Source organism: Lichenostomus cassidix, chromosome 4 (genome assembly GCF_008360975.1).
Source record: "Lichenostomus cassidix isolate B80296 chromosome 4, HeHo_3.0, whole genome shotgun sequence".
Lineage (NCBI taxonomy): Eukaryota > Metazoa > Chordata > Aves > Passeriformes > Meliphagidae > Lichenostomus > Lichenostomus cassidix.
Window position 1 is genome coordinate 19,218,129 of NC_139484.1, and position 23,242 is coordinate 19,241,370.

The 23,242-nt window shown below is 40.3% G+C and overlaps 1 protein-coding gene and 1 pseudogene across 2 annotated transcripts in view; one reads left to right on the plus strand and one right to left on the minus strand.

Moving 5' to 3' along the window:
• The window catches only part of ARHGAP24 (Rho GTPase activating protein 24), a 246,748-nt gene that overhangs the window by 16,584 nt on the left and 206,922 nt on the right, over window positions 1–23,242 (plus strand). The gene's annotated exons all lie outside the window — the stretch shown is intronic.
• Window positions 14,740–16,273, minus strand: LOC146437977 (U4/U6 small nuclear ribonucleoprotein Prp31 pseudogene; annotated as a pseudogene).

The window sequence follows — 23,242 nt, forward strand, 5'->3', positions numbered from 1 at the left end:
CCACAACACTTTGACATCTGTGGGGGATAACACTGCAAAAATACTGGCAAGAAAAAGAATTTTCTCTTCAGTCCCACAACTGCTGTTGTCACAACCCTCACTTGAAAGTGCCCTCTGTGGAAATATGCAGATCTGCACAGATGTTAAGGTTCTGGCTTCTGTAAAACAAAGGTTACCACTAATCCTGTTTTGTTCCGGGGAGAAATTTTCTCCTGGAAAATACACCCTATTCTGTGCAGCAGGCTACTTTCACTTGTGGAGACAATGGACAATAGAGGCTTTGCTGTGGTGCTAAAGCAAATTTGAAGTTTCAAATTATTTCCTTTTGGAGTTGGTATCTATTATTCATCTAAGTGTAGCAGTTCTGAAACCAGATCTGCTCAGCAATGCCTGGCTTTGACTCAAGAAATAACAAAAGAGAGGAAGAATAAAAAGAATGGTTTCTGCAATACATGGAGCAATGGCACTTTGAGATGCTTCAGTAGACTTCTGTCTCTGGAGTGCAGCCTCTTATGTTACCTCTGGCTGCACTCACTTATCTGCAGCCTCTCCCTCTTTGTCCTGGTTTGCTATTCTCCCCTTTGAAAGGACTTATATTTTTTTTTCCTGTATGAATTGTCTGGAATCCACTTCAAGGGCTTATTGATCTTGATGGAGTTTACTTGCTTTGGAACAAGCCTTCAACGAGGCATGATCTTAAGGTGCTTCCTACAGTTTATGGTCTGTAGATCGTATTCTTTAATCTGCTTCTTCTGTAAACTTGCTGTGGCCAGGTTTTTACCAGTCTCAGCTTGCTCCTACACCTCCAGTGAAGTGTGAGGATGCAGTGAACCCCATCTCAGTTGAAGGTGACTGGAGAGCAAGGTTTGTTTTGAAAGGAATTGTGCCAAGTTCCCCTGTATGTGTGAGTTTTGGAAACTGTGCAAAAATGCCTCTTGCCTCTTACTGTGCCAGTAACAAGCCCAAATAAGTTTAAGCCTTTTTTTTTCTTTTTTTTTTTGTGCTGAAGAATATAGAAAGACAAATTTCTTCTCATCTGTTATCTCTTACTGAATTTTCCAGAGATTTCTCTACCTTCACAATTAAGAGAAAGTTATCAAAGATTTAAAGAAATGTGACATGCAGTGGCAGATCTCATCCTTGGAGTTGTGTTAGGAGTTCCTTGTTAGAAGGAAAACAGGTTTTGCAGTAAATATTCAGAGGCCAGTACATCCCACATGGAAACCTCAGAGCTGCATTTCAAAACTGTATTCTGCTTGGGCTGTGGCTTGACCTTTGTGCCGTGCGGGGACAGACAGGGCTGAGGGCAATGGAGGAGTTGAAGAAAATTTCACAGCACAGACTGGATAAGGACACTGTGGTCCCTTGGGAAGAGTTCTGTGGCTGCTTTGCTTACAGTGAGCATGTCTTTTATATGTTCAATGTTGGTATTGAACTTCTTTTGAAGATATAATCAAATATGTGTGTACGATAAAGGTAGTTAAGCAAGAGATAATAACAATATTCTGCGACAGCATTTCTGTGCCATTGTTATTTCTGGTGTTGATGAGCAGTTTGTGAAGTCTGCTAAACCATGTCTTAATTTCAGTTTTGCAGCAGAATAAGCAGTTACTTGGAGTGTTTTAATTAGTCAGAATTTTCATTACACCCATACATAAGATGCTACTGTGTAGTAGTGAAGCAGGAATAACTGTGGGCATGCTGACTAACCTTGCAACAATTCCATCAGATGAAGGTCCCACTTGAGCTTTTGTACTTTGGAAGTAACAAAGTTTGGGTGTCTGATGTGAAAATAATAAATTCTTTGGTTGTGATTTGCAGTGGATGACTCATTGGTGACGAGTGAAGAAGGCATGTGCAAATGTGCACTCTGCTGTGTTACACTGCTGAGATCTTATCTGACATGTGATGTGCCCAAGTGGCACATGCTGGGTGGAAAAATCTGGTTCTGTAAGAGATGAGCTCATCCTCCGCTTGCTGGGGCTCACATCTTGTTGCTGAAATAGAATATTCAGTGTTTTTTCTCATCTACAACTTCTCTTTCCTTCCATCACTTAACAAATTGAAGAAGACAAGCAGCTACCTGAAAAATGTTTTTCAATATCTCTGCTCCCTAAATACTTGAGTTTTTATGGTTTACTTTTTCACTGGTATTGAGCCTGTTCCGTTGGAATACAATAGTTACTATACCATTCTTAAAATGCATTTTCTCTGGTTGACCAGAACTGAGCTTTGAGGGTAAACTTTAATGTTAGTCTGCAACTCCCTGAAAGGAGGGTGTAGCAAGGAGGGAGTCAATAATTTCTCCCAGGTAAAAAGTGACAGGATGAGAGGAAATGGCCTCAAGCTGCACCACAGGGGTTTTAGATTGGATATTAGGAAAAATGTCTTTGCTGAAAGGGTGGTCAGGCATTGGAACAGGCTGCCCAGGGAAGCGGTGGAGTTTTAGACATTTACGTTAATGTCATAAATAGAAAGATGCAAGTTACTCATTATGCGTTTTACAGTAAACAGAAAGCTGACTTCATACTTAAATTATAGAAGATTTCATTGATGAAAAATGCAGCTATTGTCTAGTTCACACAGCAAGGCAAGTGTTTAATACCTTCTTGTTTTTCACCCAGCTGGATGTCAAGTTATGTGCGAGATGGCCAGTGAGAGAGACTGCAAGTCCCACTGAGCTCTGAAATGTGTGCATTTCATGAATGGCAGTGAGAGAGCAGGTGTAATCCTACAATTACACATTTCTTGCAGCAGGCAAGTTGGTGGGGGGAGGACTGCTTTGTTTTGCTGATAATCAGTTCTTAAGTTTTTACAAATGCATAAAGTATGAGGTAAGCGTGGATTTAGTGTGGTGGGTGTTTAGCTACACTTAAATCTCCATAATGCCTGTGCAATGGTTTTATCAGCAGGAGGAAATCCCAAGAAGCAGAACTCCATCACATCTAGAATGTCCTTAAAGCCCCAACCTGGCCAGAGGATCTCTGTTAAAAGTCTTTCACCTTCATGGAAAATGAGTTATCAAATCAGTGAGGTATTGTAAGAGCAGAATCATGACTGAGCTGTTTTCAGGGGAAGTGCACTTGTTGTATGTCTACTCTTACATTTATGTGAGAGTTCAGACTTCCCCCGTATAAAACTTTATTCATTCTCTAAAATGATGTATTCAGGTGGACATGTGGAATTCCGGGACCTTTGTGTTAAGGCAGCAGAACTGGACATGTGCTTTGCACAAAGCAGTACCTTCATTTAATGAAGCTTTAAATTCTTACTGTTTTTTGGTTTTGTGGTGGTTTGTTTTTTTTTTTTGCCAAGTGTTAATATATATTCAATACTCCTGTCAGAAAGTGATCAGTAGGTTTGGGGGTCCAGGGCCTTTGTACTTAAACAGGGTCACACAGAAGGGCAAAGAATGGAGGTTGAAAAGTGAAAGATTTAGTTCTAGAAAACAGTATGTGAAATTCTATCTTTAAATGTATTTTTAAGAGTGGATGAGAACCTAGAGTACCCCTAGCTGTAGTAAATCTTCTGTCAATGCTGGAAATAAATAGAACTGCTTATGACCTTCTGATCTAACATTTGGACTGGTAAGAAAACATTATGGTTGAGTAGATTAAGTTTGAGGTACTTTTACAATTGCAGCAAATCTTTTAAATAGAGATCTTCACATATTAACGGTAATATTTGACTGGTTTGGAGTGTGAGGACTGCTGAAATGCAAGAGTCTCAAAGTTCAATTGTGGAATTTTTGTGAGGACAGAAACCTTTGTCTTTGTAGTTAGAACACAGGTTTAAAAAAACCCTGCTCCAAACACTTTAAACACAAAAATGAATTTGGAGCATATCTACCGCTAAAAATGCAGTTTTACTCACACAGAATTTTATGTATTTATTAAAATTTATTAAGTGATAATTTTATTTTCCTTTATGTTTTGAAAATTCTTAACATTAAGATAACAGAACATAATTCTTAACAAGAGACCTGTTTGCTTAAAGAAATTAATTTGAATTCGAAAAAACCCAGCTATATCCTGTGGATCTCCTCCCAGGTGGAGACTTTGTGGATTGTTTTGTGTAGCTGCAGAGTAATAAGTACATCAGTTATTAACCTCTGAAAAATGGAGGTTATGATAATGCAAAGGCTGGCATGTTTGTAGGACCACAAAGAGTGCTGCTGTAATAACAAGGTCTTGTTTCTCTCTGTGAAGATTGTGGAAAGGGACCTTCAGCTGCTCAGGTCCTTTTGAAAAACAAATTAAATTTATCATGGGAGAAACTTCAGGACGGACAGCCCTTGAAGTGAAGTACTAGGTTTATTCATAGCAGAGTTATAAATGTGGACAGTCGAGGTGTGGGTTTCTTAAGACTGATAACTAAAAGCTTTGAGTAATTTTTAAGGCTAGTTCCAGATTATCATAGAATCACTTAGGTTGGGAAAGACCTTGTGGATCATTGAGTCCAAGTCCTCCAAGACCATCCCCAGGCATTTGTGTTTTCTAACACATCGATAACCCTTGTCTTTGCAGCCAGGTGGGTCTCTGTGCCCTGCCTTCTCTGAGATTGCCTTCTGAAGGACATCCCATCACACATGGGTGTGCTGTCCCCAGGCTTCTCTCTGCTGAGCCTGGTTTTCTCCCTTCAAATCTAGGTTAGAGCTCTTTCCAGGAGCCCTGCTGACACATTTGAGGCAGATGTATTCCACTGGTTGCCAGCAGGACTGGTGTTTGGTGGACAGACCCATGATAAAAAAATATAAAATCTGCCAGCGACAGCAAACTTGGGTTCAGTTATTGACCTGTTGGCTCTTAAACCACAGTAGAGGGGAAAAAATTGGAACATCATAAGGACAAAGGACATTGGAGTCTAGAGTGACTGGCAGCTCTGCCCTTGGAAAGGAGCTTGCAGAACAACCAAGTCATCTGCCACACACAAAAGAATCAAGTAAATGATGGGATTTTAAGTGAGTCTGAAATGGAATGTGTGCCCAGGAGCTGGGTTGTGCTTCCAGGTTTCTGTGGATAATATGTAAATTTGGTTGCTGGGTCAGGGGGAAGCACTGAACCCTGAACTCCTCACTCAGGTTTTGAATTTATGCTGGGATTGACATGATGTAATTATTGACTAACCTTGAAACACAGAGTGCCACAAAATGTTATTTCACCTTGCTAACCAGCACATCAACTTCAGGAACCTGATAGGCAGCAACTCACTAACCGATGCACTTCTGAGTGCTAAGGCTTCATTTTCTTGTCTTTGAAATATAGGTATTACTTTGAATGAGTGAAGCTAATCCTTAACAAGTGGGGATGTTGGAGAGCCATCTGTCTCATGCATGTTCTGTAAACCACAATATTTTCCATGTGCAATATGATAGTAAAATTTCAGGAGAAAGGTGCTAATTTCCTGAGCGCAGCTGTCTGCAACTGGGTGTTGTTGGAAATCCCATGAAAATTCCCAAGTGGTTTATCTCTTGGGATTTGGCATCTTCCTGGATACACTTGAAATGGTAATGCTCTTCTGTCTTTGCTGAAAGTAATCCTAGAACAGTATTGTTCTTTTCTCTTGAGCATCAGGTAATACTGACAGTACTGGGAGAAAGGGTTTGTATTTTCTTTTAAATTTCATTTTTTTCCATATGATTGAGTGGAACCATATATCTGAAGTGCTCTTGCACATCCAAAAATAATCTACTGCAGCAAGATAACAATAAATATGACAAATTATAACCACCCCAACCCCATCTGGTGGTTGACTTAAATTACTTACCATATTTAATAACCTTGAAAAATTTTTAACAAAATCAAACCATTCTTTCTGTAGATTGTAGGTCTTGTAGTACATATTCAACATTGACTGAGATTCAACTCATAATAAAATTTCTTTTTCCAGTGTAGCACTGGGTTTATTTTCTTGTTCCAAAGCTTACAGGAAGCTTTTTCCCTTTAGTCATGCAGTACAAGCATGTCTTAAATGGTCCGTGCTGTGTGTCTCATGGGAGAACTGCTTTGCATGAAATATGAAATGACCAAACTTAAGTTTCAAAAATGAGCTTAAACTTCTGTTAGGTTGAAAACCTAAAACTTCTTCTATGTTGCCCTGTCATGTGCTTTCCTTTGACAGCCTGTGTTCTCATCTAGCTGATCTAAAACTGACACAATGGGTAGTATGGCAAAAGGGCTGCTTTGGTTATTTTACTCATCATATATCAACTGTGGTGAGGAATAATAGGAAAAATTGAGTTTCTGTTCAGTGGAGGGTATATTATTATAGCCCACGTGCCAAAAGAGGTTTCTATGAACATTTCTGAAGAGGTTTCAACATCCTGCTGGTCAGCTTTTAGAGCTGTATTTGCAAAAAGAGTAGAACCACATTTTAGGTGAAAAAGACTTAATGTGCCATCAGGTCTTGGGCAGTGGAATTATATGATTCCTCTTGCCATATGTTTATTTGATCTCAGCTGTTACAGGAGAGGTATTGCTGTGGATCCTGAAGTGCTTGCTAAGTAACATGCTAGGAAAGTTTGAACTTGTAGGAATATTACTTCCTTTTTGACTCCTACAAAATCATACCTTCATTTAATATTTTGCCTGTTTGACCTCAGTGCGTTTGGTAGGTCTGTAACCTGGGGCAGTAATTTGGTACTGTAAACATGTATTTGTGTGGAGAAATAAAAATGCCTGTCCATCATCTGGGAGGCAGAATACAGGTTCCAGGTTCCTAATTTATCCAGAAGCAGGTCTGTCTTGTGCCTGAGTTTGGCTGGCACAGGAACTCTGCTCAGAACCTGAGTCTGAACACCATGTGGCATTTCAGAGCTCATGTCATACCATTATTATAAAATAAATACCTTGGTTTTATTTTCTATTGGTTTCTATTCTATATTCTTGGTTTCTATTTTCAATTAAAATTCCATGCAGCTTCTCACCAGAAATTATGCTTATAATCTGTTGCTGTGAGATGTAAAGTGAAAAACAAAGAAATTTATTAAAAAATAAAATAAGGTTATATAACATAAGGGAGGACTGCAGAAACAGAAGGGAGCATGGTAGACTACAAGGCAGCATAAACAAGTTCAGTTTCCATTTTTGCTGGTAATAAACTTTCTTTTTTTTGGGAATAATGAGTCTCCTTAAGGTATACTTACCATGAAAATTCTATTATTGCTTTTAATAGCACAAATTCATATGGAGGTATAAAACAGTCTATAGCAATATACCAGTACCAAGAAAACCTTTCCATTTAGCCTAACTTTATTAAAGTTTTTGTCATCATAGAGGAGCAATAAATGCCTTCTGAGCCTGAACAAAAGACTTTTGTCTTTTGCTCTGAACAGGGTTGGAGTGAGCATGTGCTGGCAATCCCTTTGAATTTCTCCTCTAAAAAGAAGGGAGGGTGGAGTAACTGCATTTATAAAATTTCACTAGAAACAGAGTGCGTGTGTTAGTGCCACAAAACTGTCTTGTTATAGTTCTAGCTGAGATGTCTCTTCATGTTTTAAATTACTAGACTTTTATGGAATGTTTCTGTGATAAATGCAGCTTTCCAGTGCATCTTGTTTTCCCACCATTTTTTTTCTGCTGGATCATAAGTAGATCAAAGTCTGGGGAGAAATAACACAGAAATTTAAGACAGCAGAACAAGGATCAGAAAAATAAGAGGAGGGCTGGGAACTGCCTCGGGGATGATGTCTGGACAGCAAGCTGTAGCAAATGTTTTGGGGTTGGAAGTGAATGTGAAGAATGGGGACCGTGGTATTTTTGTCTTTGAGCCACTCCAGGGAGCACAAGATGAGGCATTTAGGATGTACAGTGCAGCAACCTCGAGTAGCAAACTGGCTCCAGGCAGAAGCAGGACTGGAAAGGGGGAAACAGCCTCTCCATGGGCTTCCCTTGCTGCTTGGGTAGATCAGGCCTGGGAGATTACAGAAGGGCATTTGGAAGGAAAGCAGCCTGTCCAGCAAAGAGGAGAAGGGAGCCCTTCAACTTCAACCCCAAGAAATACGCAGCCCAGGAGAACTTGGAGGAACCTGAGCCAGCCAGCCCCACAAACTGCCTGCTAAGCTGACATTGCTGTGGGTGAGAGTTTGACACAGAACACCAAGGGAAGCCAGATCCCTTGAGCTTTTGTGTACCCTACAGTCGATATTCCTCCTAGCAGAGAACAGTTTGGGGTTGCCCTCAGGGCAAAATGAGAGACTATCTCAGATGCTCTGCAGCTCATGCTGTGCATGAATGGGACTCAGAAAACTGAGCTGTCTGCTAGACCAGAATACCAGAGCCCTGGCTATTAAACTGGTGAAGTCAACTCTACAGCTAAAGCTTTGGCAAATTAGCAGTTTAAAATGATTTTATGCACTTAAAGGATATACTTCTCCTAAAGGAAGTGGGTGACAGGAGGAAAAAAAATAGGCTTGCAAGATTATCAGCGATGGGGTAATTGCTTCAGCTGTCTGCTTTGGGGTGCAGGACACTGACAAGTGAGTTGCAGACATCCTCTGAAGTGTTCAGATTCTGACTTAGTCTGAAAGAGCTTGTCACTTTAATAATGCATGTTCATAATGGTTATAGGCATCAATGGCATGGATTAGCAAAAGAATTAAAAATCCACTATTTAAATGAGTCTGGCCAAAGGCAGATGGTTTTCTATTAGTTTTTAAATAATATCTGAACATTTTAAACAGAAGTGTTAAGGGCAAATTGCATTTCAGTCAAGTGCATGCAATTATTTTCACCTTGCTCTCTGGCATTCTGTTTTGGTGCTGGGCTGAGGGTCCAAACTATGACTCAATCTGGATTTCATATCCTGCATTCCAGGGGCACTGAAGTCTGAGACTTGGCTGTTCAGCAAATAGCAGACACCAGCTTCTCCTTTAATCATTCTTGGTGGAACTCACACTTCTGCCCAGTTTAATTTGTCTCTGACTGCTCCTTTTCACTGATGCTTTTGGTGGCTCCATTAGATCCAAAAGTCCAAGGCTGCCTGGACTGAATGGAGGTCACTTAAGATCCTTGTGATCTCAGTTCAGCCATTCCACCCAGCTGTTCACAGATGACAGCTGGTCTTACTTGCTTTAAAGTAAAGGGAGGAAGGAAATAAACCTATTATCTAAAAAATAGCTGAACTTTTAAACCTTTAATCTTCAAGCTGTACTGAGGCCAAGGCAGAATCTCCAGTATTGAATTTTACAAATACCTGAGTTCAAGTCATCCTTCTGTCTTAGTTACATAATTGGCTTTCATGGCCTTGTTTCCTGGGTGCTTGCTGGCTGGCTGCTGCTCTGAGATTTATGGAAATGTCCATTCTTTCCAAGTCAGATACAAGGTAAAAGCTTAGGCAAAGTTTAGAACTTTTAATGCAGGCAAGTCCTGTAGGCTGTATTTGTTCTGTATTCAAGCAAATGTACTGTTACCATTCTAGATTTGCTGAAATAAATATCCAATTTTGGTATTACAGGTACCAAATTAAAGAAGTATGGAAAGCGTTAAAGGGCATGATCAAGGGAGTAATGTTTTCTCTGAATATGTGAAAATACACAGTTCCCTCCAGTAGGGCTTACTAATTATCTTAGAAGCAGAAACTACTCAGCTCAGCAGGGCAGAGAGAAGGAAGTTAGTTAGAAGTTGCTAAAACCATCAAGCTTAAGCTTATTTATTTAGGTAGCTACCTGTCCTACACAGTCATAATATTTGTAGGAAAACTCTAACATAATTAGGTGCTTTAACGGAGTTTATATCCAATACTTTCATCCTATCATGTTCTTCCCTTAGCCAGACTAGAAACGAGTATTAGTCAATGTTCTCTTGCACTTATTGAACCTAGTTTTAAATAATCAAGGTGTGTGTGAATTTACCTGCAGGTAGCACCTGACAAGTGTGTGAGAAGATGGTGTATTTTAGTCTTGGCATTTAATTAGGAAAACAGTGCTTTTAATGTTATCTCATGCTTTTCTCTATTAAGTCCCATCTCATTCTTGGGATTTTAGGTGGAGTGGTAACATTATTGTACTTGCTGAATGTGAGCATGGCTTAAACTTTTGGAATGCACACATTTTAGTATTAGAAAAATAAAATTAAAAAGTTTTTACTCTCTTTTTTGAGGGAAGGATTTGGATTTAGCAGAAGAGTAGTGAAGCTGCTAATTGACCTCAGACGTCACAAATTTCTCCTGTCTCCAAATCAGTGTAGTGGTTAGTCTAATTAGTGTGTCTAAGTAAAGACTATTCAAGTTAAACTAAAGAAAGTTTGAAAAAGAAACCCATTTCTGTGTTGTCTGGATAGCCTGTGAGGCAGACTGCTCTCCCTAGTGAATTCATTAAGCTCAGGCTTGTCTCAAGGCTAAATCAGAATTTTGGAGCTTCAGGCTAGTCTGTGTTCATACCTGCTGCTCAGTCTGTGCCTGTTTCTTGCAATTGTACATCCCTTCACTTTTGTATCAACTGGGTCAATCGTGCAGCTGTTGAAAAGAGGCTGGAAGTGCTGCTTACTCACCTGTGCAAAGACTGTGGGGGCCGAGACTTTCAGAGGTTGAATAATCTCTTTTATTGAGATGGTTTTGTAATCTACAAGCTTCTTTACAATGCTTGACTTTAAATTTAAGAGTCAGTGGTTTTTATTTAGCTAATTCAACTTAGGTTTTATGGGCTCTCTTCTGAGTAAAACAAAATGTCATCATTTATAGGCACTAAAGGTGACACAGCCAAATTGCTCTGGCTTACTCCAGTGAAAGGGCAAAAGGCGATAGCCACAGACAGAACAGGAGAATTTGTTTTGAGATAAGAAATCTGAAATCTTTCTCCTGTGTAAGTGGATCAAGAAGTATCAGAGGTTTCTCAGAGAGACTCTGAAATCTCCATTCTTGGGCTATTCAAACCCCATATGAACCTGGGACAGCGTGTTGTAGATGACCTGTGTTAAATAGGGGCATTGGACCAGATTATCTCCAGAGGTCTCTTCCAGCTCAGTCCTCTGGTGTTTTGAGCAGACTGCAACCATTCCCTCTGTAAACATCTATGTGATGTGAAAAGCTCATCATTTTGCTACAGTAGGATAAAGAAAAGGTTGGTTGTTTTTTTTTTTTCAGCTGTGCAAGACAAAACAAAGGACTCAAATGCTGTGCTTTTTTGCAGAAACTCGTAAAAATTAATTTCCTGTTCTGGACTATAAAATATGCTGAGGAATTCTGGGCTTTACAGTATTACCTGTAAAAATAGGCTGATTTGGTAATATTCTGTACCTGCATGAGAAAGCCTATTAAGCACAGTTGTGACTTAGCACAGCCTGATTCATGATGCATTTGACTGGTCTCCAGTTTTAAACTTGTCTGTTTTCAGTATCTTCTTACACTGAGTCATGTTAAAATATATGTATAAAAGCAGGTGCAACACTTGGTTTGATAAAATGTTTTATATGCATGACTTTGAAATGGCAACCTCAGCTAAAATGTGCATAGGTATTACAGACACTTAAAATAGCTTCTTTTTGTGTGCTAGCAGGAGATAGTGTGCTGTAACAATGATTTTTGTCCTGCAGTGAATGCATTGAGGAGCCCGAGTTTAGTTTAGCTTACAGAAGCATCAAGTGTACACAAGTTTGTTGTAGAGTTGAATTTAAAATACATTGGAATTCCACTAACCTCAAAATAGAAGCCATTCTATCAGCTGCTATGTGCCACTATTATTGGAGGAGTATAATGGTGATGTTCTCATATCCCATGCACAGTTTTCCTTCTGTTCTGCAGGGTTTGAGAACAGCACAGGGACCGTTAGGGACCAAGCTATTTGTAAGAATGTTAGTGTTGAGGGTTGAATTTGATTCTAAGTGTGGCAAAACAAAGCCCTTACCTTTACAGAACACAGCATGGGGCTGTCCACTTCCACATTAATGCTTCTTGCTATGAGCTCTGCTTTGGCAGAGAACTTTTAATTAATGTAATGTGGTACATACAGTATCTGACTAGGTCAGGGTTCAATTAAAGCTGCTCTGGCAGCACTGGCACACAATTATCTGTTTCTCTTAGTTCCTTTTGTGACTTCATAGAATCATTAAGGCAGGAAAACCTCCAGGATCAAGTCCAACGTTTGATCACCCCCCCGACTAAACCACAGCACTGAGTGCTGTGTTCAGCTGCTTCTCAAACACCTCCAGGGATGGTGATTCCACCACCTCCCTGGGCAGCCCATTCCAGTGTCCAATCACCCTTTCAGTGAAAAAATTCTTCCTGATTTCCAGCATGACCCTCCCCTGGCTCAGTCTGAGGCCATTTCTTCTCATCCTGTCACTGGTTGCCTTGGAGAAGAGACTGATCCCCACCTTTCCACGACCTCCTTTCAGAGAGTTGTAGAGAGTCATAAGGTGTCCCCTGAGACTTTTCTTCTCCAGGCTAAACAATCCCAGCTCCCTGAGCTTTTCCTCCCAGGACTTGCCCTCTGAGCCCTTCCCCAGCTCCACTGCCCTTCTCTAGACTTGGTCCATCATGGTCCCTTCAAAATCTGTCTTCAAGATGTTATTTTTAAGTTTGTTGCCTTTGGTATTAAATTGCGATGTTAAAGCTGAGTATTTGGGAACATTTTCTTTAGTAGTCAGCTGCAAGACAAAGTCAAAAGCACTCTTCAGCTTCTTAGTTTTTAGAAGTCAGTAGACAGCTTTTTTGGGAAATGGATGAACTTTACCTTTCTTAGGAAAGCAGCAGAAAGTTGTCACAAACCTTGCTATAAACAGTCGGAGAGTTGTGTGTACACAGTCCAGTTAATATGACTTCCAAAGAAAAAACTTGTGGGATGTTTTATAAACTTTTTTTTATAGAAACTCAGGACACATGGAATTTTATTTTAGAAACAAACAGGAGTTAATATCTTCAAAAAAATTTAATTCCTAATTGTGACTAACTTCTGCATTGACTCCAAATTATAAACAGAAAGTGTGCATGCAAGGAACTTGACTTTATGGCATGAGAGAGGTGGAACAAAACTTAAGTTAGGCAGGGGTAAAATGAGAAAACTGCAACCAGCTGAGTGTATTTACTGCTGTTTTGTTTGTTACAGCTACCTCATTCTGTTACTAATAGTCTTCAAGGTATCTGGTCTGATGTTTCCAGTGCCACAGATGTTAAGAGGAAACATGCAGCTGATGAAGGCTTGGGCTTGTGCAGGAGTTTCCCACAACAGCAAATTGCAGAAAGCATCAAGCTGGGTTTCAAAGGGTGTGATCTGGATTAATGTTCAGAAGTTTGACTTTAAGTGTTTGTAGTTCCGTAAGGTAAGACTGAAAGTGAAACTGGATCCCAACTGTTGCAGCTGGTCCATGTTTTCCTACAGCCGGCAGGATACCTCCCTCATCATTTAGATGGCTGTGGCTGTCAAGGATCCTTGCTCATCTTTGAGCAGAGGGAAAACATGAGTCTCTGTTGGGGTCATGCTTTGCCTTTAGGTGTCCACATAAATGGAGTGGAATGGTTTTCTTCAAAACTGGTAACACTGAAACTGCTTTAATTCTGGGCTTTGGCATGGATTCCTTTTGGAATATATTTAGTATAAGGGTTCTGTACCAGCAAGAGTACAAGCATCTCAAGCCAGGAATAAAAGAACCCACAAGGACTGGCAGTTGAAGGAGCTGAAAGAATGGTTCAAATGAAATTTAGAATACCAAAATTCCCCATTAAGCAGAACCATTAGGCTATTTTTTCACTAAATGCAACAGTGACTGTTGTACTAAATGGGTAGTAAAGGTATGTGTCTCTATAGCATAAGTTCTATTTTACTGGCCTTTTCCTTCAGGGATATTTTCATTTTATGATGGATACAGAAGTTTCTGCCATTGGCTGAAATTAATTATCCTTTTAGCTTTCTCAGCTATTTATTGCTTTTGATACAGAGTCAGAAGATAAAGGTGTGTTTTGAGCTGATAATTTAAATAAAAAAGACACTGAGAAAATTGATAAATGCCTCTTCATGTTTTTCTTAATCCATGATTGCAGAGTTGGTATTTCCCATTATATTGCATCACTAGGTAGAACATGGAATGCCACTAAGGTGGAAAGAAAACTTTGCAGGCTTTTTTAGATCTGATATTACTCACATCCTGTTAGGTCAGTAATGATGGAGAAGCCTTTTCATGTTATGTTCTAATAGCTTGCATAGCAGCAGCTTGTGCCAGGCACAGGTGAAGGTGTCAGAGGAGATGTCTTTCAGTTTCTTGTGGGCAAAATAGCCAGAGTTTGTCTGAAGTGATACAACAAAGCAGACAGGACTTTGCTCCTTCTGTCAAGTAATCCTTCCCAAGCTGCTGTTACGGAACACGTTTGTATTTCTACACCTTCCTTTAGAAGATAAGGTTAGTATCTTGCACATCAGCCCTCTTCTGGGATTAACGTGGGAGTGTTACGAAAACAGTGAGCCAGGGTTCACTGGTGCAGAGCGTGTGAGCAGCTGCCTGCTTTGAGTGACAGAAAATAAACAGGCCTTGTGTTTACAAACCAAACACATGCAGGTGCCCCAGAATTCATGGTGCCTTGGGTGATGGATTTCAAGGGGATGGAGAGGACTCAGGATTACAAGGAGACTATATATATATATATTTTTTTTTTGAGATGTGACAAAAACCAAAAAAAAACTACTTGAGAAATGAGACCTGTGTACTGCTTAGTGTGTGTACTCTCCCAGGAGCATATTTCTCATTTTGGGAAGCTGTACTAATATAAGAGTTTGGCATCTGTGGTTCTAGATTGATTCTGAGGCTACTTAATCCAGGCCCAGCTCCTAATCAGCTGCTGTTTTAAGTTTCTTGCATAAGATTCAGTCAACTGAATGCTCAGGGAAATCAACAGTTCTGCATACAGTTATTTGCCTGTTAAATGCACTACTCAGTTGCTGGGGTTTTGTTGACTGCTTTTTTTGGGCTGATATTTTAGTTGTATAGATTAGTTTTGTCTTACCAGGATGTTAGGATTGTGAATTTAACCCAAGAAATAAAAAATCAGGCTCCAGTAGTTCTAGCAGAAGACTAGCAGCAAAGCCTGCTTAATTCCAGGCTGTAGTGCAGTGCAGGTGTTACCATGGTAACTTCTTAAACATCCAAGTACTATGTGGGTGGGATGCTTATTGATTTTTGCCTTTTTCCTTTTATATATTCTCTGTATTCTTTACACATATATTTGTATTTCTGTAGTCTACTTTATTTTTTACTATTTTTTCACTGGACTCCCAAAATCTATTCAGGACCCCTCAACCTCCCCTCAATCCTCCCAAAACTTCCCCAAGATGCTCCAGCTTCAAATTCCAATATTTATAAGAAGTTTGGGAAAGTGACATTGTGGGGGAATCCCTGAGAATTTGGGCGCCACAGGGTGGGATGTGGGGGTCCTGGTGGCGTCAGAGTGGTGGGAACCCCACTTTTGTCCCTCTTGACCTTGAGGAACTCTGCCATGCTGGAGAAATATTTCTGGTTGGCCTTGGCCACTTTCTTCTTGGCTGTCTGGGGTTTTCATGATCTCTAACCCCTGCAGGGGGTGAAGGCCACACTCATGGCTATGCCCAAGCTGTGGTCCCAGATGGTGGATTTGCCCCCATAGATGACACTCTGCTTCTGCAGGGTGCCCTGTAGGGTCTTGCTGATCATGGCCTTGGTGGCCTCCTTGACCTGCGTCTAGTGCACTGCTGGCCTTGCCCAGGTGGCCCAGGCTGAACCAGAGGTCCTCCTGGACGGCATCTTCCTCCATCTCCCCAAAGCTCACCCTGTTGGCCTGTTTGCAGATCTTCATCCTCTGGTACCGCCGGCATCCTCTCTTCCTCCTCTGCCCATCCAGCAGCATCTTCACCTGCTTGACCAGGGTGTCTCCTGCTACTTGTCAAACCTGTGCTCCATCTGCTCCTTCAGCTCATACCCCACCTGCCTGTCCCAGCTCTCATGGAAGCTGCCCACCCTGGCCACCAGCGTGCACTTGGCTGCCATGAGTTGTGCTGCTTTTCTTCTCAAATCCAGCAGTAGGGACTTGATGTCGCTGTGGTAGATGAAGCTGGTGTGGAGGAGAAGCTGGACATTGTCTGCTGCTGGGCCCCCAGCAGGAGGATGCTGCAGGCCAGCAGCTAGGACAGCAGGGTCAAGCCTGCTGTCACCCCCATGATCTTGGTAGCCATAGAGGCCCCGAGGATGAGGGAGGGGCTGGAGGCGATGAAGGACACGTGGGACTCCATGTACTCATGGATGCAAAGCTAGGCCCCACTCAGCACCAGGGCCATGCCGCACCCATCCTCAATCCTGCCCTGTTTGCGTGTACACATGTCCTGTCCTAAATGGGGATTGCAAGGATTATTTACTTCAATATGGTAACTGGCTACTAGGAAACTCCTTTCAAAATGAGCACTGTTGTAAATGTCCCCACACACTCTCTGAAATTCTCTACCCAAGCAGCTCTCTGAAGGCTCTCTCTAAAGTAGGCAGAGCTGGTGTTAGAAAAACACCCAGGCTTTTCCGTGGTCCTTCAAGAAGATTTACTGTAATCTGCCTCCTAAACAGAGGTCAGACCAAGTGAAATCCACAAAAGGATTATTAATGATACTTGCCAAGACAGAACAAAAAAGAGAACAGAAGAGACAAAAAGCCACAAAGTCCCCTCATATGAACTTGTCAGGCCCATGAATGAAAGAGCTCAGCCTCTTGACACATCTCTGACCAAATTTTATGTTTTCAGTTCCAGCTTTCTGTAATGGCTGCAAGATCCAGTCACCATAGAGACAACCTCTTCTGGATACCCAGAGGGCCCACAAAATGATTATCCATAAATCAGAGGGCATCTCTGTGGACCTCACAGGAGATGGTTTATAGCACTTTGGGCTGGTGAGCTCATCAGGTGAAGAGTTGGAGGACTGAAGGTGGCTGCCAGCCACTGTTTGCTGGTCGTTCTTTGGCCCTTCATCTTCCCCCTAAAGACTTATACATCAAATGTCATGTGAGCACTCTAAAGCTCAGAGCTTTTTTTTGACTGTGCTAATGCAAAATTTCTTGACCACTGTATGTTGGGTATTGAAAACTGCTGTGTACCAGTCCAGGGACTTGTTTTTGGCTTGAGTTTTAGATCTGGTTGCTTGCAAGTGATACAAATTCTGAATCAAAGACTATGAAATGGTGCACAGTATCCTTGAGGTACAGGTACCTTTCTACTCTAGCTAGGTAAGAGTAGGTTATAAATGGGAAGGAGAGTTAAGGCTGGGGTATTTCAGATTCTATAACCAGCTCTAGGTTAAGTGCCTTATGCAAGTTGTGGCAAAAGATTCAAGCACTGCTGTTCTTTTATTGATTAGTATCTGAGTCCTCTATGCCAGTTATGTGTGTTATTTCAAGTATCAATTTGCAGATAGGGTTTGTTTGCACTCATTCTCATGCTTGCTCTGTGTCATAATTTTCATAGTTATAGGAATGAACTTGTTTGAACATTCCCAGTTAAGTGTAAAAAAATATTTTCCCATGAGTATCGTCTTTTTGGCAAACACTAATGTGAAAAGGAGCTGCTGTGGAAACTGTTTCGTGTGCTTGGGAAGAATTTACTTTGAAATCCTTTCATATTGCAGAAAAAAAAATTTCAGTATCAGTCATTGCACAGAGGTCTTTGGAAATACAAACTTCACCCAACTGTCTATGATATTGATAAATAGCACTGTACTTCCCAAAAGATTCTTGGGAGTGAAGTTAAAGTTAAGTGCTAATATTTTTCAACAATATCTAAGGAAACCACATGACCTATTTGAACAACCAGGATATGCTTCTTGGCTTTGTATGGGCCAATCACATTTTGTGTTATGATTTAGTAACTGGGAAAATTTGATACTGGTTTCTTGGGATGGAAAGAGTTTTGCCAGGTTAAATTGTTATATGCTAATTTTACTAAAGCGAGCACTGTCTTAATGACACTGTAAGTGTGTGACTAGCTGAAATCTGGTGTGCTTTTGTTTTTGGTTTGTCAGGTAACATGATACTGAGGGAAAGCTGCATTTTGTCTGGGATCCTGAATGCATATTCCCCCGCTTTGTTTTTGATCTGAGGTCTGTAGGAGGTCAGTGGAGATGATGGCTGGGAACAAATGAAAGTGTGCCAGTACAGAAAGCTGCAGTGCTGTAATCGAGCATCTGTTGCTGTAATGTGTGAATGTTTGGCATTCTGGGAGCTGGGACACAGATTGTTGCTAGCTCCTTCCCAAGGTTATTTCAGAAGCACACAGAGCAGCTGGCAGGGTCTGGGACAGGTTTAACTCTCTAGTGGCATCCAAGTGCATGCTGCATTAAAAGTTAAATACACATCAAGACACAGTTTTTCTCAGCGTAAGTATTTTCTGCTGTAACTTATGTTTGACCTCAACACTAAATCCCTTGGTCACCATCTGAATGAATTACATAGTGTGAGATATGCAAAACCAGAAAACAGAAACCTGCAGCAGGTTTTGATGAGGTTGGGTGATTGTTTTTGAAAGAGGATTGTTGAGCAGAGCTGAGCAAAATGAGAGCTTTGTTGAGAGCTAACATTACAGTATAGCCAGACATTAACTGCCCTGGAAATGATCTGTAGGAGGTAAGGAGACAAGATTTCATCAGTCATCACTGCGCTATCCAACTAGATAACTGAAGATACAGCTTGCCGTTCTTCCTACAAAAGGCTTACTCCACAACTGCACACTGTCTACTAATAAACTGTAGACTGTAACATATTTTTCTTTTACATTTGATCTGAACTTTTTAGCTGTTTGGTGAACACTATACCAGACTTGGTATAGTGAAATAATAGCAGGAGAAAATATCATTCATATGGGAAATCAAGTTCTGTTGCTACTTAATATGCTGTTATACCTGCCTTGTTCCTCTGTGATTCAAAGGTGGTTGTAGGATTAGTTGTTGAAAAGCTACAATGTGAAGTCATTGAGACAAATAAGCAAGTCAAGTGAAATGCAAAAATGAACAGTGACAGTATTTTTCATGACTTCTTAAGGCCTTATACTTCTCAGCACCTTTGGAACTTGAAATTGATTGCTTTTATAAAACGTGTTTTGAAAATAGTTAGAATATAAACTTATCGGGTGATGGTGCTTCATTTCCCTGAATCTAATTGAGTTAATCATTGAATGCTTGTTATTCTTGAGCTATCACAAAAATATTTTTAAAATTATTTAAGCAATGAACCATTGTAGTTTTGAAGGATTTTGGGGCAAGTTTTTGTTTTTGTTGTTGTTGTTGTTTCGGGGATTTATGTTTGTTTGTTTTTTGTTGGTTTGTTCTTGGGGTTTTTTTTTGATTTTTTGGAATATTTACTATGACTTTAGTTTCAACATACTTTGGACATAATCTTTTTTAACCTCAAAGTAATCAAAATGTGTGCTGAAAAATGGTGTTTCCTATTTTAGTGGTGTGTTTTTATTCAGGTAGAGAAAAAAGAATGCATGGGATGAGTTACTAAGGCTGCTTTCTGTGTTTAACAAAAAACACGCTCATGGATGTTCCCTCTTTGTTGCACTTTCAGATGGCTTGAGATGATCGTTATGTTGTAAAAAATCTAAAGAGATGAGCAAAACAAGGTGTCTAGGTGCACATGGAGGCCAAGAGTCACTATATAAGTGGTGAGGCACTCTTTCAACACTGTCATGTGCTGGGTCCTTTTTATTAGCTGCTTATCACACAGCATCTTCTGCTGTCTGATTTCCTTTGAGGCACAGTTGCAGTAAGCTATCTAATTCACAAAAGGCTGCTCATGCTGTTCATCCTTTAATATTGAATATGATCTTATTAGCGATGTGATTTTTTTTTTTTTTTTTTTTAAATCCTCAGGTAAGTTTCCTGTCTCCTGATAGTATCTGTCTGGAATGTTTGCGGGATGTATCTTGGCTGGTAATTACTCCACTGGCCATTGAACGTTCTACAGAAATCAAGACTGATTTTCTCTGTCGGTGTTACATAAACACAACACTGGTTGCAGCAGAGCTCAATTTCCCCATGACCTGGTCCTGTAGGCGTTGCTGTATCTGATGGAAGGCCTTACATCCCACTGTTCTCCATTTCCCTGGTGTCTCTCTGTTGAAATCTGTGCTGACTGTTAAGAAGCGTGAGAATAGTGTGGCACTGAAAATACTTTTGCAGTAAAACTATTTATTTTGCACTCTTTCTGTCTCTAGAAGAGAAAGTTCCTTTCAGTGCTGTATATAGAAGCATTGTATGTTCATTTCTTTTCAAGAGCTAATTCTCTTCTGGGTACCTGTGTTTGACTTGAGCCATGAGAACCAGAGCCCCACGTGAGGAATAAGTTAAAAGTAGAAACCGAATTGTTCATTCAGTGCAGGCTATGGTTTCTAAACCAAATTGAAACTGGTGGTGGTTCTCTGGTGGCTGATGTAGGTTTGTTCACTGCATTTTAATTTTTTTTTTTTTTACCTTTTTTTCTTTTTGGCTGCTTTAGGCTCTATTTCTCCCTGCTCTCCCTGTTCTGAAACCTTACAGATTGCCCGCAAGTGTTTTTCTATGAATAAATTGTAGGTTTTGGAAAAAGGAAAAAAGATGAAATACAGTTTCTGTTATTTTTCATCCTGCCTCTGCCGTAAGGGAAATATAAGCAAAACACACATTTTCAGATCACGTAGTAATTGTCAGCATGTGTTGTCAAGCACCTCCTACAACAAGCAACTCTACTTTCTTTCCATTTTTTTTTCTCAGGGACTCTCAGGTCTACCTTGCCAGACTGAAACCCATTAGGTACATGTGTGATATATAAATATATAATATAATTGATATTCCTTCATAAACTTGGGACTAAGAGAAAGACTGAGTTATTGACAAGTCTCAAAAGAAGTTCATATGTTGACTTGATGCTATGTTTAGTGGTATAGAAATTTTTCCAGTGTACTTCCCATGAAATGGTGTACTGGATTTCTTTCTGTATGAACATGACAGAAAAGAAGAGGTTTTGTTTGCTAAAGGTCAGATTATATAAAAAAGATGCACTGTTTTGGGAGGATTTTTCTTGCACATGTGCACTTTTACTGGGTCAGATGTGGGTGGCCTGTGCTGATAAAATCAAATATCTGAGTAGTTTGCTTGTGCACTGCTCAGTAAACAGCTCAAGTACTGTGTCCAGAAGTGCCTTAAAATAGTCATGTAATGTTTTTGGCTCACCATGTTAGAAAATCTTTGGTAGTTTCTTTAAAAATAATCTGTTTGCCCCAACCAACTAGTTCTCTGGAGCATTACTGGTCAAAAGTCTCTCTGGTAACACTGAAAATAATTTATTCTCTCTTGATCAACTTTTCCTTTCATCATTTTGTGTATCAAAACCCCTTAAAGGGCTAGCATGGGCCAGATTACCAGGCTATTAATGCAGTGCTCTCCTCCACAATAGTCTTCATGTTATTTGCTTCACTTATATATTTCCCTCTCCCTGTTAGTTGCATGTACACAGGATGTTGCAAACAACAGGCAGCTCTATTTGCAGACACTGAGAAGTTTCACAGTTTGCGTAACTTTTTTTCATTATTAATGTGATGATAACTTGATGGTTTCAGGATAGGTCAAAACACTGGTAACTTGGTAAGCACCTTTTTTTAGTGAGGGAGGAGAGTACAAAAATGGTGTTTCATGAAACTGTGAGAACTGGAATTATTTTGGTATATATTGGGCATGTCTTTTTTTGTTTGTTTCGATGTTGTGGGTTCTTTGTTTGGAGGAATTTTTTTGTTTTATTTGTTATTGTTGGTTGTCTGATTTAAGGCACATGGATTTTATAAAACTGAAATTTGGAAAGGCTGGAATTTGACTTTGAGCTCTGTATTTAAGGTGCTCCTCCACAGTGATATTAACATATTGGTGATGAAAGGAAGCATAAATTTTCCTTCCTGCTATATCAGCCCAGTACATTGGCTACCAAGTTAAATATTTAAAACATTAACTTGAGAGCTCACCTACTTTTGCTGCTACCTACAATTGAGATGTTTGGTCATCAAGTGTTACCACAAAACTGAAAGAAAGCATACATAGTGAAGAGTAATCTTGCTGGGTCTTCCACTGCATGCTTCCTTGCCGTGACTTTTTTTTTGGGGGGTATTGTCTGTGACAGGCAGATGGGAGACTAAAAGCAGGCACAAAGTTTGATGCAGAGTTTTGAAGCCACTGGTGGAAGAGTGAGGGAACCTAGCCTTTGTTGTGTGTCTTTCCCTTTGAGCCTGGTCTCTCTGCTGCCTTGCAGGCACTGCAGTTATCTACCCTTGTTCTGGCTGAGAATGAAGGGCTCAATTTCATTTGCTTGTACATCTTGAAATGGTGGCACAGTGGTAGAAACAGAAAGTCGAGACTGGAAACTTTGCTATTCCAGTAGTGTGAACCATGTGACAGAAGCAAACAGGCACACTTTGTCTATTTAGTGGTACCAGCTGAAATTTGTTTTATACTGATGCAGTTTAAACTGATCCTAAGTGAATTCAGGCACGCTGATTTTAACTGAAGATCAAAACTCCCTGTGCCACACCATGGCAAAGCTGGAACAATTTATCTAGGTTCTTGTTTGTTTTGTCAGCATGGTGTTTGCAGCTGTTCTTGTTTTTCTTTATTTTATAAAAGAGCTCATATTCAAGCTGTAACAAACTTGATTTTGTGTGGTTGCTGTCTTTCAATTTTTCTTCCACTCACACCCATTCTTAGGCAGCCTCAGAAGCTTGGGTTTACTAGGGCTGTCTGCAAGGAAGGTGCTGTGAGCTTGAACGGGTAGGGGGAGCAGCCTCCGGAGGCAAGTGAGAAAGAAAAACTGAGTTTAAAAAGGTCATGGAAGGCAAAAGTTTGGGTTGAGCCAGTATAAAGCTCTGTCTGGTCCAGGATCACATTACAAGGGTTCTGGATACGTTTTAGCCTGTAATCTATTGAAAACTTGGAGAGGAAAAGGGACTTTTCTTAAATCTTTGAATTAATAAAAGAAAGTGATTTGGAAGATGGAGGCAGCAGCTACCAAGAATTACAGGCTTAAAAACAAAACAAACAACCCCCTCGCCCCAACCAGTTTACTGGTACTTTGAGAATAAAAGCCATAAAACTAACCCAAAACCCATTCTCTTTGATGCAAAGTTGTCTGAGCCTTAGGTACAACATGGCTTAGTATCATCCATGGAAATAAATAGGAAGTACACCTGTTTTCATTATTTGGGAAATGGATGCTGTCATCTGAGATTTTCCAGGTTTCTTGTTCATCAAACACTCAGGCAGGAGCCAGGATGAAAATCTGACTTACTGGTT